The 21,677-nt window shown below is 34.2% G+C and overlaps 3 non-coding genes across 3 annotated transcripts; 2 read left to right on the top strand and 1 right to left on the bottom strand.

Annotated features, from left to right (window-relative positions):
* Positions 1-8,735: 8,735 nt before the first annotated feature.
* On the bottom strand, positions 8,736-8,807 carry Smp_tRNA_00661_SeC_TCA.1.1. Its single transcript has one exon. It is a non-coding gene (tRNA).
* A 504-nt stretch (positions 8,808-9,311) lies between these two features.
* Smp_tRNA_01879_Gln_TTG.1.1 lies at positions 9,312-9,378 on the top strand. Its single transcript has one exon. It is a non-coding gene (tRNA).
* An 11,640-nt stretch (positions 9,379-21,018) lies between these two features.
* Smp_tRNA_02056_Pseudo_TTG.1.1 lies at positions 21,019-21,090 on the top strand. The gene has a single exon. It is a non-coding gene (tRNA).
* The last annotated feature ends 587 nt before the right edge of the window (positions 21,091-21,677 follow it).

The raw sequence follows: 21,677 nt of genomic DNA, 5'->3' as shown, positions 1-21,677 counted from the left end.
TAATGCTTGTGATTTAAAGCAATATCGAGGTAATCTGTACAGGATGTATATATGCTAATAAGAAACTGATCAATTGTAGTGTTAAATATCAATTATTTGCTTACTTACTTACTTACGCCTGTTACTCCCAATGAAGCATAGGTCACCGACCAGCATTCTCCAACCCACTCTGTCCTGGGCCTTCCTTTATAGTTCTATCCAACTCTTGTTCATTCTTCTCATGTCTGTCTCTATTTCTCGGCGTAATGTGTTCTTTAGTCTTCCTCTTTTCCTTTGACCTTCAGGATTCCATGTGAAGACTTGTCTTTTGACGCAGTTGGGTGATTTCATCAATGTGTGTCCTATCCACTTCCAACGCTTCTTCCTGATTTCTTCCTCGATTGGATGGAATTTGATTTGTTCTCTTCCATTGTAAAATGTTGCTGATAGTGTGTGTCCAACGGATCTGAATTATCTTGCGTAGACAATTGTTAATAAACACCGGTATCTTCTGGATGATGGCATTCGTAGTTCTCCACGTCCTCGCCCCATACAGTTGAACTGCCTTGATATTTGTATTGAAAATTCCTATCTTGTTGTTGGTTGACAGACAGTTGTTTTGAGTCCCAGATGTTCTTCAATTGTAAATATGCTGCTCTTGCTTTGCTGATTCACACATTCACATCTGCATCAGATCCACCGTGTTCATCGATGATGCTGCTCAGATATGTAAAGGTTTCCACATCCTCCAAAGCTTCTCCGTCATGTGTAACTCGATTGATGCATGTTGTATTGTATCGGAGAATCTTGCTTTTCCCTTTGTTTATATCGAGACCTACTGGTGCTGAGGCTGTTGCTACACTGGTTGTCTTCTCCTGCATTTGTTGTTGCGTTTGTGATAGAAGATGCAGATCATCTGCGAAGTCTAAATCGTCCAGCTGCATCCTACCTGTCCACCATATCCCGTGCCTCACTCCCATTCATTGTATACCCTTATAAACAGTTATTTACCAGAGATTATCTCAGCTGTTCGTGCTTACGAATAGACATATCACTGGAATACATAAGTTATTCTTGTTAGATAAAAATTATTTTTCGGGTTAAAAATAACAACGAAGATATATTCTGAATATCCTTTATCCTTGATGTCTTTACTAGATTCTACCATAAACATATAAAAATAATTGAAATCACCTGGGCCTTACATGAGTGTCAAAAGGATTCTGACTAAATAGTATTTTGTTAAATTATCAAAAAAGAACCACCGTTTCAGATCAATTTTCAATATGTCACCCGACCAAGAACATAGAAAGCGGAATTTTAGAAACCCTGTACGAAACTCATTAAAAAGTTACAGATTGTGAATTATGGCATCAACAGTTCACCTCCATCGATTATAACATGATACTCGGCTATGATAATTTGGTTCTAAATGAACTATGTAACCAATAATTATTCAATAAATAATATAAACTCTTTAATCAAGTACTATATCGAGCTTGTTGAGACCCCGCGAGCTTTGATTACAATGAACAAGTGACTAGTAGTTGGTGGACACGGAAAGTCCACCTAGAGGAGTTGGAAAATCATGATTGCAAACCAATGGTGCATATGGGCTGGCTCCAGTATCCTGAGGGAACAAATGGCGTATGGTTACCGGCTATTATGGGACTGAATTTCCTTACGATACTCCACTGCCTTGTGGATCAGATCTTTAGGTCGAAACTCCGGGTGTGGCCCCTTACGAAAACCAACTGCTTCAGTTTGGGCACCTGAGTAGTATCACAGCCCTCACACAAATCGAATGAGATTTGTGCGGCGCATATGTATCTGGTACCTCCTTATACCAATATTAATGTGTATAAATAAAAAAGTAAAGTAGTTCTATAGTAGAAAGAAACAACTGAAAAGTACTCTAGTACTTTCAATGATTTCCCATTCAGTGTCAATGGTTTATTCCGAGAAACCTTCTTTAGTAAATTATCACTTTTGATTCGTATTTAGAACTAGTCAGCTATATATACGTGGATTTCAGTATGAACATCAACGTACAAGTCCAAGTACATTCATCTGAGGAATCTCAAAAAAAGAAAAGAGAACATAAATTCTAAATTCCACTAATGGACGAAATCAATCCTGTATAGAAACTTATAATGATTTGACTGTATCGAAATAATCCATACAAGATACATCAATACAAACAAAGACTGACTGATCAAATTCAGTTCTGAATTATCAACAATACGATTATTTAGACCCCTTTTTCGATTTCCTATATAATACCATTTGTCAATTCATTTCAAAAAAAGGGGGGGGTACAATACATTTCTTAAGACATTTATTATAATGATCGTTTCTATTAATCGTACACCCACCAAAAAAACAACAACAGACATACATTATCCATAGAGAAAAAAGATCGAGAATAATGCCAGATGACATTTGTATAATAAATACAATAGTAAGTTTAACCATAGTAACTCAAAAGAAGATGACACTATTATTGTTAATTTTGGTTCACGAAAAATGTATTAAAGACCGAATTCATTCGCTTTTATTTTTGTTTCGAATATAAAAAAGACTGTGACCAATAATAATAGTAATAGTAATAACCCAAATAGGACAAAACGCGCGTCAAACTGGATTCCATTGCTAGTCACTATCCATCTTTGCTTACAATAGTAATAATAATAATAATGACAATAATAATTAACTGTTTCCACTGGAACAATACTAAATTAACCCTTGATACTATTCAAGTACAAATATACATATATCTTATCTATTGTATGTTAAGGTAAAATAGTCAATTATTGTCTTTTTTTTGGGGGGGGGTAGGGTGGGATGAGGTGGTGTTAATAATGAATTACTTTGATCTTTTATTGAATTCAATCGGCGATCAATTGAATATGGATAAATTTGTCTGATTCAATAAAGAAAAAAGATGAATGTTTATCATCTCTTCTTAAAGTGTATATGCTTTGTATATATGTTTGATAAATGTAATTTATTAAAATGGAAATAAAAATGGTTAATCCAAAATTACAGATATAATCAGCCTCTGCATCAATAGGCCATAAAATACATAAAGGAAAAAGCAAGATTCTCAAATACAACACGGAGAACTCCAAGCCAATTACACTTGATGGAAAAGCTCTGGAAGAGGTGGAAACATTCATCTACATGAAAAGCATCATTGATGAAGAAGGAGGATCTGATGCAGACGTAAATGGGAGAATTAGAAAAAGAAGGGCCACATTCCTACAATTGAAGAACATATGGAACTCAAAGCAACTGTCAACTAATTTCAAAGTGAGAATCTTTAATACGAACGTCAAGACAGTTCTACTGTACGGAGCTGAAAAGTGAAGAACTACTATAACCATCTTCAAGAAGGTACAAGTATTTATAAACAGTTGTCTACGCAAAATACTCAATATTCACTGGCCGGATACTATCAGCAACAATGTTTTATGGGAGAGGACAAACCAGCTTCCATCTGAAGAGGAAATTAGGAAAAGACGTTGGAAGTGGATCGGACATACATTAAGGAAATCACCAAACTGCATCACGAGGCAATCACTAACTTGGAATCCTGAAGGGAAGTGAAAAGAGGAAGGTCAAAGAATACATGCGCCGGAAAATAGAAGCAGTTTGAGCTAATAAATATTAACTATTGAAATACACTATATATGCATGATATACTACTGTTTTATGTTTACGTTAGCTTATAAAATTTTGATAAACAGGTTTCGCCATCTATTGGTATCAACTGTAGAAGTATTAAAGATTGAGGTGTTTCTACATAGCTTTTAAATGTCCAGCAATACAAAAAATTGATAAAGTCCAGGAATCGGACCTAAATGTTTGATGTTATATGGTTTTCACTGATTTGTTAACCAATATCAACGTTTAACAAAACAAAAATCTTCAAATTACATTATTCTTTACTAATCATTCAACTGTTAGAACTTCCTCATTCTCAGAAGGGGGTTTTGTAGAGATTTTAGTATTTTTATGTAGTTGAGATCACGAGTCAATTGAAGCTAGACCACCTTGGAAAATCTGGAAGCATTGGATGGCCGTTTCCTCCTATCATGGGGCTCCTCAACAGTGTGCATCCACGATCCCACCTCACGAGATTCCATCCCAGCACCTATCAGTCTCGTGTGCGAGCGCTTAACCACTAGACCACTGATCTGGCATTCAACGGTGTTAATGTCTAACTTCAACCAACCCACGAAATTGAACAATCTTTCACCATTGTCTTCAATGAGTTGATATCTCCCAATAGACCGGGTTGAACTCCACTGATTACTGCTTCTCACTAGAACTCCTGGAAATACCTCATGGAGTCAGTCACTAGTGAGAATATGATCATTATCAGAAAGGGGTTTTGTAGAGATTTTTTATATAGTTAAAATCATAATTCATTCTATCTAAATTTTTAATGTTTTAACCAGACAAAAAACCCCTTCTCCATTTCTCTATTAAAACATAATAATCATTCTGTAAAATTACAAATAAACGAATTCTTTATTTAGATCTTTGTGTTTGTTTTATTTTGGATAGTAAATGAGATGGGATGCTTTTTATCTTATTAATGATGAATACAAGTTATTAGAGACAAAATTCTATGTATACATTAATACGTCTGGAATAACTCATCATGAACATTGTAACCGTTTACATTGCTGGGAGAAAAAAATTAAAAATAAAACCACACAATAAATGATATCGTCTTGATATTCAATAAATTACAGTAAATAATAATAATAATGGATCTAACCAGAGTGGAAAAGAACAAGAGACAGTCTGTGTTCTACGGGGGGGGGGGGAACTGAATCCCTTTACATTGATTTTTTAAAAAAAAATATGACACGAGTGTTTTTAATCCAATTTTCTTTATTACAATAAAGTAAGGTAACATAGTTTAAAATGATTTTACACTTGTCATTTATGTATATTGTATATCCATACTTTACTAATATTGGTAATAAAGATATGACATTCATCCACTTTACATATCCATAGTTCATTATTAGTATTATTACTGTTTCAATATTGAATTTACAATTTACAGAATACATTCAAAGAAAACAAAGAAACTATTTAAAACATCACTTTTCTTATCCTTCTGGTCTTTCATTCTTATATATATATATATATACGTATATATATGTACACACACACACACACACACAAAATACCCCTTCGTTGGCCAACCCATTCCCCCACCACCACCACCACAAAAAACATTATTTACAAGTACATGTGTGAAGTATACAAATATAAAAACACAGAACAAACAGTATCAGAAAGAAAATAAAACATTCATAGAACATTAAAATAAAAAGAAAGAAAATGTTTTTACAACATCACCTTTTTCTTTTCTCTATCAATAAATGTCATATTGATAGTTTCATATTTAGTTTGATCCCTTTATTTGTCTTATAATATGGTTTAATTTATGAATGTAAATTGTATAAGTTTAAATAACAATGTTTATTTATGAATAAATATGGACGGTTCTTTTGAAGAACTAAAATATACCTACCTACATATTTACTTATACCTGTTACTGTCAATGGAGCATAGACTGCCGACCAGCATTCTCCAACCCACTCTGTCCTGGGCCTTCCTTTATAGTTCTATCCAACTCTTGTTCATTCTTCTCATGTCTGTCTCTATTTCTCGACGTAATGTGTTCTTTAGTCTTCCTCTTTTCCTTTGACCTTCAGGATTCCATGTGAAGACTTGTCTTTTGACGCAGTTGGGTGATTTCATCAATGTGTGTCCTATCCACTTCCAACGCTTCTTCCTGATTTCTTCCTCGATTGGATGGAATTTGATTTGTTCTCTTCCATTGTAAAATGTTGCTGATAGTGTGTGTCCAACGGATCTGAATTATCTTGCGTAGACAATTGTTAATAAACACCGGTATCTTCTGGATGATGGCATTCGTAGTTCTCCACGTCCTCGCCCCATACAGTTGAACTGCCTTGATATTTGTATTGAAAATTCCTATCTTGTTGTTGGTTGACAGACAGTTGTTTTGAGTCCCAGATGTTCTTCAATTGTAAATATGCTGCTCTTGCTTTGCTGATTCACACATTCACATCTGCATCAGATCCACCGTGTTCATCGATGATGCTGCTCAGATATGTAAAGGTTTCCACATCCTCCAAAGCTTCTCCGTCATGTGTAACTCGATTGATGCATGTTGTATTGTATCGGAGAATCTTGCTTTTCCCTTTGTTTATATCGAGACCTACTGGTGCTGAGGCTGCTGCTACACTGGTCGTTTTCTCCTGCATTTGTTGTTGCGTTTGTGATAGAAGATGCAGATCATCTGCGAAGTCTAAATCGTCCAGCTGCATCCTACCTGTCCACTGTATCCCGTGCTTCCGTCAGATGTTGACGTCTCCATGATCCAATTGATCACCAGGAGAAAGAGAAAGGGTGAGAGTAAGCAACCTTGCCTAACACTGGTCTTAACCTCTAATGAGTCGGTGAGTTGTCCTCCATGTACGATTTTACAGTTTAATGCATCATTAGAATTCCGTATGATGTTAACTCAGCGAATATTTCAGTAGCAATAATGCATTAATTTTCAAAGTAGATAACACTACAATTAATCAGTTATAACTGTTGAAAGAGAAATAATTTACTTTATCACTTTTCTTTCTCTGTACTGTTGTAATGTTTGGTACTTATATCGACAGACATAAGTAGTATGCAACATCAACCGAAAGTAAAAAAACCCTAGCAGTAGAAGGTTACGAAGATCAAGTTGAAGACAATAGAAAAGAAAATAGAAAGGAATTGCAAATTAAAAGGACGCTTGATGGCAATTTACAAATGAAGTATTCAATGTATGGTTCACATATTTTATCAAAAAATTTGTCCCCACCTATATTCTCATTTATTACACAAATAAAGATAAAAATCCCATTCATCTAAATAATGTTTATTAATGACTATATTCAAGAATAAATACTTTAAAACAATAAATATAATAGTTGAGATCATGAGTCAATTGAAGCTAGACCAACATGGAAAATCTGAAAGTACTGGATGACCGTTTCCTTCTATTGTGGGATTCCTCAACAGTGCACATCCACGATCCCGACTCGTGAGATTCCAACCCAGGTACTATCAGTCTAGCGCTCGAGCACTTAACTACTAGATTACTGAGCTGCCCGGTATCCAACGGTGTTAATGTCTAACTTCAACCAACTTCAACCAGAGACACATCCACCATTGTTTTCAGTGAGTTACCATTTCCCAACAGACCTGGTTGAACTCCACTGATTACTGCTTCTCATTAGATCTCCAAGAAAGACCTCTCAGAGTCAGTCACTAGTGAGCATATGTTGATTATTATTAAAATAAAAAAGAAACAAAACTTAACAAGCAAAAGTAACTTTCATCTTTTTTTCTTCCTTTTTCTCTCTTTTTTTGCGTGCATAACTTGACAGAATTACAATATAGAATTACATAAATAATAAATTTTGTCTTAAAGATTATTCTACAATGATAATGAACTTTAATTCATTGACATCTATAGACAGTTATTTATTTATTCATTAATGATATGATTGTAACTTGTCTCATAAGTTATATATTTGTCATGATGGTAAGTTTTTCTTTCTGAATGTTTCTGTTACGCCTCTTTTTTTTCCTCGTCTTCTTCTTCTCCTTCTTCTTTGCCCTATCACTTATATTTATTCACATATTTTCCCCTTTGAATTATACTAGTTACCCCACCCCACCCTACCCTCACCCCCTTTGCTCCTACTCAAATACTTTTAATTTATAGTTGATATTTTGCTCTTGTTTTTTTTTTATATTTCTCGTGAGTGAAATTAACAAGTAATCTTATTACTCCCTTTTTTTATTGTTTTTTTCTTCTCATTCGATAGAACTGAAGAACTGAAGAAGAAACTATGCATATATATATACGATTGTATGGAATAGAACGAACCAAGAAAAGAAAACAAGTTAAATAAATCAAGATACCTATCAACCAAAAAAAAGAAAAAAAACTATCGTCATCATGAATAAGGATAACAGGTATGAATGATACAGTGTATATATATATACTAATCTGGGTATATCAATCTGTTTTGTTTTTATTTATAGTACACTGCGTGTTTTCAAGACAAAAAATAGTTTCTTGAACTTGGTTATTATAAATCTCTATTTCATCTATCCATCTATCTATATAGATAGATAAATACATAGTTTCCTTAAAAAGAATGTCTTCTTTCCATTTCTTGCCCCCCCCCCCGTTTACACTGTCACTCATTCTAACTTGTTCATTCCTATTTTTTGGATTCATTTTGAAAAGAAAAATAGAAATGGCATGAAAGATTGATAAGTTTTGTACATCTTAAGCATAGGAAAAAGAAAAAAAGAAGAAAAGAATGAATTACTGACATTCTTCATCTTCTTCTATGAGGTTGGATACAAATTGGGATATGTATATGTACATATATACATCTATCAACTAGTCGTTCATTTTGTACTGTTATTTTCTTTTCTTAAAATTAAGTTTTCAACAAGAAACATTATTGTTACTCTAGACAAGATTCGTTTGATAGACAGTATATCAAATAAGCTATAAAAAGAAATATTAGTATGATTACAAGCATGGTAAGCAAAGATGGACAGTGGCTAGTAATGGAGTCCAGGACGCGCGTTTCGTCCTATTTGGAGCTCGTCAGCTGGGTGTGCCTGCATCTCAGAGTTAATGTTCCCTTTGGGACTCGAACCCAATACCTTTCGCTTTGAACGCCATCTCGTTATCCACTCGGCCACTGAGTCCTGATAGCCACTTGCTTGTGCAATAAGGTGAAGTTGAAATTTACTTAGTATTGTTTGTTTGGATCTTTCCATTGATGTTTTTAGGACTGCAACTGATCGTATGGGAAGATCCAAACAAACAATACTAAGTAAGTAGTATGATTAGTTCATACAAAATTTATTTATATAAATAGAATGAAATTGCTGGATCAAATTTTAAATATTTCTGGTATGATTCTTTGTGAACTAGTTTCCTCGTTGGAACTGTAGTTCCTATCATTCTATTTTACAGTTATAAAATATCAATAAACTATTTGACTTACAACTGACCTCTTGTAGGGTCAAGATATTGGCTAATTGAATAAACAGGGACAACATTCATTATTGCTCACTGATCAACTGATGTTCTTTTTTATACGCATTAAAATCTGTCTACTTAATAGAAGGATAGACATGAATATTGCTAGTTTGTTAAACAAAAGAAAGGAGAAGGTTAAATTAAATAAAACAGTGGCTATCAGGACTCAGTAGCTGAGTGGATAACGCGATGGCATTTGAAGCGAACGGTACTGGGTTCGAGTCCCAGAGTGAACATCAACTCTGAGATGCAGGTATATCCAGCTGACGAGTCCCAAATAGGACGAAACGCGCGTCAAACTGGATTCCACTACTAGCCACTATCCATCTTCGCTTACAATGTTTATCTTTGTCTAAACTAACAGAAAAATAAATCTACCTTAATGACGCGAACAATGAATGAACATCCGGAAAATATAAGAGATAACACAGCTTTAATGTCTTCCTCAACATAGGTAGTCGTCGGTGGTCCCAGTCTTATATTAGTCATGTAGTTAATAAAGTTCTCTGAAATGTCTGATTCAAAAAAAGCTGTTTACTACAATGTATTATCTCAGTTAATAGCTCAAATCATTTCATTACCTTTTTTAGAGTTTATCCCAACTTTCAACAAAACTCTGATGACTTATTGACTAAATGGACTACATATACAAATTACTGGACTATATATATATATATATATATATATATATATATATATATAATTCTATTCACTGCTATGTTGACAGTCTCTACCAATATTCAAAAAATCCCTGGTATTTCTGTTTTCGTTTTTTTTTTTTGGTTTTTCATCTTAGTAAATGAGCCAAAATAAGAGACTTTAAATGAACATCAAGTCTGGACGTCAATTTATCCTGTCGTAATTAGTTCGGTTTTTCTATTTTGTCTTCTATTTACTTTGAATGAAAATCATTTACAATGAATACTATCCACATGCAATAAATAACGGAACCTAATACATGTCAGTAAAGTTTCCATAGAGAATTGCGTGAGTTTCAGTTCTTTTCTTTTTGTCATATGAAAAAAAAGTTCCACCCTTTAGAAGTTAGTCATCAACTATATTGTTATATAGATATATACATCTATATTGTTTTAGAAAAATATGTATATATACCTAACAGATTGACTATTTTGTTCCTAATCACAAACCATAACCTATGAAAGTCCTCATCAAAATCATGCTGAGAGTAAGTAAGTAAGTAAATGTTCACGCTAACATATGTATACATGTTTATAAATACCAAAAAATACCCCCCCCCTAATATATTCTAATCATATTGTCTATGTTTAATGGAATACTCATTTGGAATGAACCATTAAAAGTTACCGCCCCCTTCGCCAAAAAATTGATTAGAATATATTGTCGAACTGTCAATAGTTATATTAAATAAACACTTCTACTTTTTGGAACAATATAATGTACAATGTTCTCATTTGTAGAAATTCTAACACGCATATTCTCTTAAATATAAACACCTAAACATTCTGTACTATTATTCATATTCTTCAACAACGACAACAACAACATTAAGATATGAACAATATCAAGGTAAATAGTTTCACTTCGACATTCACTTCTTTGTTTTCTCAATCTTTTGAGATAGTGTGAAAACATAATTATCGTTTTTTCTTTTTTTTTTCTTTTCTTTTTTGCTTTACTTTATCTTATTAGAAAGATATTGATGACGCCAAAATGTGTAGAGAAGGTTGAAGACAATGAAACCGTTACTACTATCATTATTATGATAAGCAACTATAGATTATTGTCTTATATTAGCGTTCGTCTATGTATATCTACGTTAATATTCATAATGAATAGAAAGAAATAATCAATAGTTTCTTTCTCGGTTCAAATTGATGGAAAATGTTTTTTTTTTACTATTTTGTTAAAGTATTTCATGAAAAAGATTTATTTTATTCTGCCAATATCCAATATAACTCCGTCTGTAGCTCTTCTAGAGTTACTGCAGGCTCTAAGCCCGGGTAAACGAGGAGGGTTGGACATCCCATAGAAAACTAACTCGCTAAAAAAACGCTAACCAGAAAAATTAATTCAAACCATTCGAACTCTGCTCTGGGAGTTGAAGGAAGAATTATGACGCCTCATGATGAAAGCAGAGATTGTTCGGAAGTCACAAGGACGATGCTCCTTCTAACAACCAGAGCAACACTATTTATAGGTACATGGAACGTCCGGACAATGTAGGAGATAGGATATAACAACTTGAAATTGTATCTTTCAAAGATTTGATTCAAAATGGGTATACGAATCCATATATAAATGAGTGTATTTTCGACTGAGGTCGTCATCATGTTTTGAGGTTAATAAATCTTTCTTTGTAACCAGTCTTCATGTTCTTACTTTCGGGTCGTGAAAATAGCGGTGGTTCCTTGTTTCTCACATAAAAATCAGCAAAGATCCTGTATAACAATGTTATGTTCAATCGAGATTTATCATTTTTAACATTTATCTAGTTGGATTTATTACATCATATAAACTAACTTTATATAGTTTATAACTTCATATTTGAATTCGTTTAGTATTGTTTTTTTGAATCTTCCCATTGATGTTAAGGACTGCAACTGGTCAGTCTCTTATTGACTATATGTACATACTGTGCGCATTGCCTTGATATTGCCTTAATTCACAAGCATTATAAGCAAAGATGGATAGTGGTTAACAGTGGAATCCACGACGCGTGTTTCATCTTATTTACGACTCATCAGCTGGATGTACCTGCATCTCAGAGTTGATGGGAAGATTCAAACAAAAAAAGACTAAGTGAATTCAAACTTCACTCCATTGCATAAGCAAGTGGTTATCAGGACTCAGTAGCTGAGTAGATAACGCGATGGCGTTTAAAGCTGACGGTACTGGATTCAAGTCCTCGAGTGAACATCAACTCCAAGATGCAGGCACATCTAGTTGATGAGTCCTAAGTAGGATGAAACGCTTATTCTAGATTCCACTGTTAGCCCTCATCCATCTCTATTTTTAATTGAATTTCAAAAAAAAAAGATTTAACCCATAGTAATTAAACCTACTACATTTAACGAGTTCATAACTTTTTTTATACCATAAATGAAATCAATAATGTTTGATCCTATAATTGCTTGATTTTTATCGATTCTTCAAACATAATCAAGTGGTTATTTAGTTAATTCAATCATGTTCAATCATTGTAGTAATGATCCCTGTTCATCTTTGATTTTTGATTAATCCTTAAAGATTAAGATCGATATCAGTAAAGTTTCCATTTTTGGTTTATTGTTTAAACCTATTCATTGTCTTTTCATTAAGTGGTTTATTATACTCTAATTCATGTACGTTATTGATTTATTCAAAGAATGATATAAGAAACAAGAAAGATTGAATCCCATTTCCAAGAGTAGCAATAGGATATATAAAACGTTCCAGTTGATGTTATCTTAGTTTTCTAATCTTAAAAATAAAACAAAGATTTCATAAAATAGAAGTAAAGAGAAATTATTGAAAGGACAACAAAATATGTTGTTAGGAAACAAAAAAGTTACCTCTCCCCCCATGTAGGGGGACAAAATCCAACTCACAGGTCTTCGTCGTGCCTCCTGGATTAATTGGACTGTTTCCATGAACTAACATGAGCGGTTAATCGTGGGTGGTGAAGATCAGCGTAATCAACCACTCTACCAATACCCAAAAAACGATTACGAATGCTACCAGGAGTCATTGCATAACTATTGAGGATTCAAAAAGAGAGGTAAAATAAAAGAGTCCGCCCAAATAAAAACAAAAAAGACAAAAAAGGGTTCTGTGTGAGTGTTATGTAATGGTTTTGCGTAAGCAGTGGAGAAACAGCTATCCCACCCCGCTAGTTGTGCCGTGCTTCGATGTAGCACTTTTCTCCAGAAGGGCCTACTAGGCTTCACCATTCTATATGGCTGGAAGGGATACCATGAAGAAAAATAACAAAAAAACAAACTCAACTTGACAAAAGTAGATTGAATCCATTAACATTAAATATAATAATTTCGTTCTAGAATATAAATTCTTAAAGGTATACATTCATGACCTTCATCCAAGAAGTAATTGAATATTATATTAGCTTGTAGACTGTCAACGTTAATGACCTATGTCGAATGATTAGAGGCGTACTCGAGTTAGACGGGAACGGTGTAACGAACAAGTTAACTTCGAAGTCACACCTCGCGGTCAGCTTATAACGTGGATTACCCTATTCGACGTATTAAAGTACTTTGTCTGCTTTGAAGATTGTATAACACAAAGAGCATGAGTACGTAAATATATTAATAAGAATGAGTACAGAGATGTTGACGAGAGCTCCACCGCGTCGGCCAGTTCATGGCGTATGATATTAACAGGGATCGATGATCTGTTCGATATTCAGTGACCCAACTCCCGGGATGATTTGGCTAGGGCTCAGTGATATTTCACTGCTCCTACAAGCTAAACTATATTCTATTTAATATTCCTTTACTTACCATTTGATTTTTCGTTCAGTACTCAATTTTACTCTTAGTCGATTCCTTCACTCTTTCACTATTCTTATCTTATTATCTACTTGTATTTGTGTTGTAGGTTTTTTTCCGCCTTCTTCTTTTTTTGTTTTTCGTTCTATCCTTCTTGTCCTGTTTTTGTTTTTCTTTAAAAAAATTACAGGAAACATTAAAATAAAATGAGGCAAGATAGTGTAGAACTAGTTGAGTATTAGTAGTGATTGATTGGTTTGTATTATAACGATCATCCTCCCTAGGATCATTCATAGTGATGATTTTTTTTTGTAGTGATTAGGTGTATCCGTTTGTTTACTTACCCTATAATACATCTATGCCTTATTAAGTGTAAGTATGTGGTGAAGAAGAGAAATAAATTCAGGAAATTCTTACTGTATGGTCCATGTTTCACTTCAATATGTTTCCAGTTAATTTTTGTTGTTGTTGTTGGCTAATCCTCTTACCTTTAAAATAAACAGGAATGAATGTATGCCTATGTTTAACAACATAGATGTAGTCATTGAAAAAATTGTCCTTACAATACATTGATAATCTAGAAAGATAATATCTTCATCATCACCATCATCACCTAACATCAACGTTATTATCACTAATTTTCATCTTCATCAACCATCACCATCAACGTCATCATCATCTTTATTACCCCCTTTATTTTAGAATTTGTCCAATCATAACACAACGGTACAATGAGTTTGTTTAAATAATAATAGATACTGAAGGCGCGGGTCTTGATTTTTGTTGCCTAAACCTATAGAAAAGATTGTTTAACACACACACATACACACGTGTAGTTAATAATGTTGTTTATCTGAGGAAGAAGAAGAAGAAGAAAAAAACTAGAAACAAGGGAAGAACCAGTATAGGAACAAGAAATTTTCTGCCAAGTGTATAAAAATCTTAGATGTAAATTATTGATAAACCCAAATGCTGCCGATGATGACGACTATTTTCTGGAGAAAAAACACACACACACATCTTTCCCCCCTTGTTTTATAGTGTTGTTTATTTAACAAAAAAAACACAGAAGGAAAAAATTACTGAGGCGATAGTCTAGGCTGATAAAGATCAGTATATCGAAATTCTCACCATATATATATGTGTATACTTATGTTAATACATACATCTCTTTTTCACAGTTGTATCCTAGTCGATGTGAATAAACACACACACACACACATACGCACACATGCATAGATATATTGATGCAGAACTAATAACTGTGTAATATATGAAGGAGATTTTTTTTCGCTGTCGACATACCCTCATGGATTATTTATTTAGTCAAGGTGATTTATCAAAACCCGTATATGTTTTATTAAAAGTCTATAACAGAAGAACTGTAACATTGTAGATTGGTCTTATTTTTTTAAAATTTTTCTGTGGTCAGCAAATAAATTTCAATGTGTCGTTTATTCCTTTTCATTACTATTACTGTATCATTTATGGTCTGGTATAAGGAGGAAACCAATACAAAATGGAGACAATGACAATATTTCTGATCAGTATACATCTAAGCAAGCTGTTGTTTCACTTCTTTTTATATGTAGAAAACACTATACCTACCTTTTCAACGTCCAGAAACAAAGTTTTCAATCATTTTTCAGGGATTGCAAATATTAAAAAAAAGAATAAACACACAACGGAAACTAAGCTTAATTTATCCTTTTAAACAAGCAAACAAACAAACAAACAAGAGATTGAGGGGGATTGGTTGAAGGTAGACATTAACACCGTTGGACACCGGATCAGTGGTCTATCGGTTAAGTGCCCTGGCACGATACTGGTGGGTCCTAGGTTCGAGTCTCGCGAGTGCGGGATCGTGGATGCGCATTGCTGGGGAGTCCCATAATAGGACGAAACGGTCGTTCAGTGCTACTAGGTTTTCCATGATGGTCTAGCTTCAACTGACTCATGATTTAAACTATGAAAGATTGAAGGGAGTTTTAAAGTATGGAAAATATGACACAATCTCCTGTAGTATAATTATAATATTTAATAACTATACAAGTAATTTTGTATGGATGTATTCAATTATGACACTTGTTTTCCGGTTCGTTACATTATTAGATCAAGCTTTTATACATTTTGAAATTTTAAAAAATTGTTACGGTTTAGGATTGTATTCAAAGATGATGTAATTCATAGAGTTGTTCGAAATTTCAAACAAGCTGTGACCGGTGGAGTTCAATCCATGTAGAGATAGGTATCTAACAAACAATACTAAATGAATTTAAACTTCACCCCATCATACAAGCAAATGGCTATCAGGACTCAGTGGACGAGTGGATAACGTGATGGCGTTTGAAGAGAAAGGTACTGGGTTCGAGTCCCAGAGTGAACATCAACTCTGAGACGCAGGTATATCCAGCTGACGAGTCCCAAATAGGACGAAACGCGCGTCAAACTGGATTCCAGTGCTAGTCACTATCCATCTCTGCTTACAGTACCAAGTGAATTTAAATCTTCATTGATTTTTGAATAAATAATTACATGTCCATTGTCTTCAGTTTATAATCTATTAAAAAAACTCAATTGAATAGTAAATCCATTTTGTATTGTTCATTTGAATGTTCCCATTGATATTTAGGATTATAATTGATTAGCTAAGTGGATAATGCGATGGAGTTTGCAGCGAATAATACTGGATTCGAGTCCCTAAGTGAACATCAACTCTGGGATGTAGGCATATATAGTTGACGAGTGCCAAATAGGACGAAACACTCACCCTAGATTCTACTGCTAGCCATCATCCATCTTTTTGTTTAATTGAATGAATCTCGTTCCTTACACCAAGTTTATCTGTTCTCATATGGCATTTTTCTTTAGAAGAAAAAAAGAATGAATTCACTCATTATTCTTTAATACTTCTGTTAATTGTGTAAATCCTATTGAATTTATTTGGTTAGTAATGAATACGCACAGGTGTAAGTAAGTAAGTAAGTATATATAAAGATGAATAATGAGTTAGTCTAATGAATGAATAAAAGAATTGAATGAAATAAAATGGATAAATCAAATAGAAGGGACAAAATAGATTGGACTTATGAAAACTTTCAAAAGTTCTTTATTTCATTATCAATGGAAATGGTACGTTTATAAGAAAATTGAAAGAATTTCTTATTCATATATGGGTAAATAATACATGGGAAATATTCGCTATTCATGGTATCTTAATAAATTGTAACGTTTCAAGGATATAAAGGATTGAATGTAGAATATTTGATTTCATGAATGATTGCATAACCTTCAGATCATCGAACCATAATTCAGTAGTGTATATATTTAACTTCAGTCAATTCACAACATTTCTCTGCCATGTTCTATTACCTTCAGTGAATAATTGTCTCATACAGCAAAGGGTTGGACTTTACTAGTCACAAGTTATTACAAGAACTACTAGAATTACATCTAGTTTGTAACGTCTCAAGAATATAAAGGATTGAATGTAGGATCTTTGATCTCATGAGTGATTGCTTAACCTTCAGATCATCGAACCATAATTCAGTAGTGTATATATTTAACTTCAGTCAATTCATAACATTTCTCTGCCGTGTTCTATTACCTTCAGTGAATAATTGTCTCACACATCACAGGGTTGGACTCTACTAGTCACAACTTCTCACAAGAACTACTAGAATTACATCTAGAAGATAAGGACTACTGAGCACAGGAAAATTTAGCGATTCACACAAAATATGCATATCAGTGATAATTACAAATAATGTAAAATTACAAATAATGTAAAATATAGCACAAATTTGATTTGGCTTGCAATCCAGTTGTTCACATCAGTTCAACACGGGTGTCGTAATAGTGGTGTTATAACTGAGAAAATTTAGTATTTCCTACTAGAAACTGTGAATTGTACGATGCAAGTAAGAACACAATGACAATAGATGAAGATTTATTGGACACGGAAGAATAAATCAAAATAATATCTGAATACATAAATTTTAAATGTTTTATTTACAGTAAGATTGGTGCAAATTGAACACTGTAGCATTTCAAATTAATTATTCAATAACTTGTTGTATGAATACAATGTTACAATAGTATTTAATTAAACGGTTATGACCAAAAATGTTCGACATTAACAGCGTTGGATGCCGATTCGGTGGTCTAGAGGTTAAGCGTTCGCGCAAGAGACCAAAGGTCCTGGGTTCGAGTCTCAATAATGTATGAGGAATAGTGTATGCACACAGCTGAGGAGTCCTACACTGGGACAAGACGGCCGTTCAGGTTTTCCATGGTGGCCTAGCTTAGATGGACTTATGAATTCAACTATTAAATAGAACTAAACTTTCAAATCACGAAATTAATCCGTTAAATGTGATAACACTTCATTACTTCCTTGCTTACGCCTGTTACCCCTCGTGGAGAAGCATAGCCTGCCCACCAGCATTCTTCATCCCGTCCTGTCCTGGGCAATTCTTTCCAGTTAACATTCATCCTTTTCATATCTGCTTTTATTTCCCGGTGTAATGTGTTCTTTGGTCTTCCTCTTTTCCGTTTGCCTTCAGGATTTCAGGTTAGGGCTTGCCTCTTGATGAAGTTTGTTGATTCCCGTAATATATATCCTATGCACTTCCAACGTCTTTCCCCAATTTGGATGGAAACTGGTTTGTCTTATCTCACAGCAGGCTGTCGCAGATGGTATCCGGTTAACGAACATTTAGTATTTTGCGTACTTCTTAATGATGGTTGTAGTGGATTTCCAACTTTCAGCTCCGCACAATAGAACTGTAGAGCCTTAAAAATATGTAGCTAATACATAAAGAACTCAGAAAAAGGCTGTGTGTGACTGGACTCAAGTAATTGTCCATTTGGTTCTGTGGTTTTACTCCCAGGTGTCAAAGACTAATATTAATCCGGTTTTCTTGCACGATACCTTAAGAAGTATCCTTTGATAGTGTTAGCAACCAGAAAGTGAAAACAACCTTTTTAACTTTAACAGTATTCAAGATTACCTTCTTCACTACTAGTTGAAATTAGAAATACAAATCATTATTTACCAATTCAGTAATTCAGTGATCCTAAACCTGAAAGTCCTGAATTTAGTCTATAGGGATGTCATAAGCAACCATTTTAAATCGGTCTCAAATGAAAACAAACAGAACTGTATACTGCTATTTGGCATTTGATATTTATCTACTTATTGTTATTCTATAATGGAAACAATCTCCGAAATTCATAATCTCTAACTTTACTATCCTCTACTATTAACTCATTTTCAAGTCAAACAAAAAAAATATTGATAAAGTTGTCGTATTAGTATGTAGTATATTCAATTCAAAATTCTCTTTTATACACTAAACTTATTAAAATACTTAACATTAGTAGATGTTTCAACATTCTCACGAGAGACCAAAGGTGCTGGGTTCGAATCCCGCAGGTGGGATCATTGATACGTACAGCTGAGAAGTCCCATACTAGGATAAAACGGCCATCCAATGCTTTCAGGTTTTTCATGGTGGTCTAGCTTTAATTGACTCATCAATTCAATTACTAAATGTACTCAAAAGTTTGAATAAGTTAATTACATGTTTTCGTAAATACATATCAATATTTTTATATAGTTGAAATCATGAGTCAATTGAAGCTAGACCACCATGAAAAACCTGGATGCCGGCTCAGTGGACTAGAGCTTAAGCGCTTGTACGCGAGACTGATAGGTCCTGGGTTCAATCTAGCGAAGCGGGATCGCGGATGCACATTGCTGAGGAGTCCCACAATATGACGAAATGGCCGTCCAATGCTTCCAGGTTTTCCATTGTGGTCTAGCTTCAATTGATTCTTGATTTCAACTATATAAAATAACTAAAAACCTCCACAAAATCCCCTTCTGACATATCATTATGTTATATTAACTGTTTTAGTGCTTATGTGTTTAAATGTTGAAAGCTTTCAACTATGAAAATACTAAATCTCCACAAAAACCCCTATTGATAATAATAATCATATGCTCACTAGTGATTGACTTCGAGAGGTAAATCCAGGAGTTCTAGTGAGAAGCAGTAACCAGTGGAGTTCAACAAGGTCTGTTGTGAGATAGAAACTCACTGACGTCAATTGGTGAACGGTTGTTCAACTTCGTGGATTGGTTGAAGTTAGACATAAACACTATTGGATGCCGGCCGGCTCAGTGGTCTAGAGGTTAAGCGCTCTGGCGCGAGACTGGTAGGTTTGAATATCGCAAAGCGTGATTGTGGATGAGCACTGCTGAGGAGCCCCATAATAGAACGAAACGGCCTTGAAGCAGTGCTTCCAGGTTTTCCTTGGTGGTTTAACTTCAATTGACTCATGATTTCAACTATGAAAATATATGTATAGACTATTTAACACAATTAATTCACTTTTCGATTCATTCCTATTAGTATACATTGTAAAACAAGAATTATTTATTCAGTTAGATATATGAATATATTCAGACAATTAAATATGACTACTTAAAATGCTTCTAATAATGATAATAATTACCCCTTAAGGCCATGACTATGATAAATTATTTAGTTTTCTCTTTCTATAGGACATTTAGGTGTGCTTTTGTTTTCTCTTTTTTTCTCTTTTTTTGAGTTTACAGAATAGAGAAAGAGAGAGTGTAATATGTAACAGATGATGATGATGATGATGAGGAGGAGGAGGAGGAGTAGGAGGAAGAAGAAGAAGTGGAGGACAAAAGAATGAATGAGATAAATGCATCACTTAATCATATCATTTAGTTAATTCTATTTACACATTACATATATACATAAATATGATCTGAATCCATTAAGTGTTTGACAGGTTGACCTTTCAATTAAAACATACTTGTTTGTATAGTATGGACATTAGTATTCTACTCAACTATGACTATTATCATTATTACTATTGTGTGTTGAGTATAGAGAGGATAAAGTGATTTTTTCTTTTTTGAGCTGATATTATGACTGTCATATAACAATTGAGATTCCTTTAATTAAAAAGAACATGGGGTGACACAATAAAGGAAAATAAATGCTGACATAGAAGAATTTCAACAATAAAGAAAAAAGAAGAAAAAAACAAGAACTTGTCACTATTCATTGTGAAACAATAATGAAGATTAAATTCATTTAGTATTGTTTGTTCCTCAGGTACATCCATCTGACGAGTCCCAAATAGGACGAAACGCTCGTCAAACTGGATTCCACTGCTAGTCACTGTCCATCTTTGCTAACAATGCTAGTGAATTAAGGCTATATCGAGGCAATACGCACGGTATATACATATGCCAATTAGAGACTGACCAGTTGCAGTCCCAACACATCAATTGGAAGATTCAAACAAACAATAACAAGTGAATTTAAACTTCAACCCATCGCACAAGCAAGTGGCTATCAGGATTCAGTGGCCGAGTGGATAACGCGATGGTATTTGAAGCGAAAGGTGCTGGGTTAGAGTCCCAGAGTAAACATCAACAAATCTGAGATGCAAGTACATTCAGCTGACGAGTCCCAAATAGGATGAAACACGCGTCCTGGATTCCACTACCAGTCACTATCCATCTTTGAATATTCCTTTTTATTATGAATAAGACAAAAAACCAAACACTTCACATAAAAGTTCTGTGATGTGGATAGTGACTATTGGTGGGATACAGGATGTATTGAGGTAAGATGGTGGTCAACAGGAAACCCTGGACCCGGGTTTCGTGCTACTTGGCACTCGTCAGCAACGTGTGCCTGTAATACTGAGGGAACTGACGCTCCCTGGCGGATTCGATCCTGCGTCACTCGGCTTCACAGTCAGAAACGTTACCACTGAGCTATTCGGGCCGCGACCAACCTCCTGTAGGACTGAGATGTAATCACAATTGATTGATCACTGGGTGATGATCAATGTCATGCATGTCAGGTCCTTCTTAGTACTAATCGAATGTTATCGATCGAATTTAAAATCTTGAGGTCCTTGTAATGTTTACAAATATACTTAACTATCAAGTAAATCCCTCAACACCTTAATTCTAAGACTTCAGTTAATTCGAAATATCGAAAGTCATT

Source organism: Schistosoma mansoni, chromosome 1 (assembly GCF_000237925.1).
Source record: "Schistosoma mansoni strain Puerto Rico chromosome 1, complete genome".
Classification (NCBI taxonomy): Eukaryota; Metazoa; Platyhelminthes; class Trematoda; order Strigeidida; family Schistosomatidae; genus Schistosoma; species Schistosoma mansoni.
Note: the sequence above shows the minus strand (reverse complement) of the source record. Positions and strands in the feature narration are given on the sequence as shown.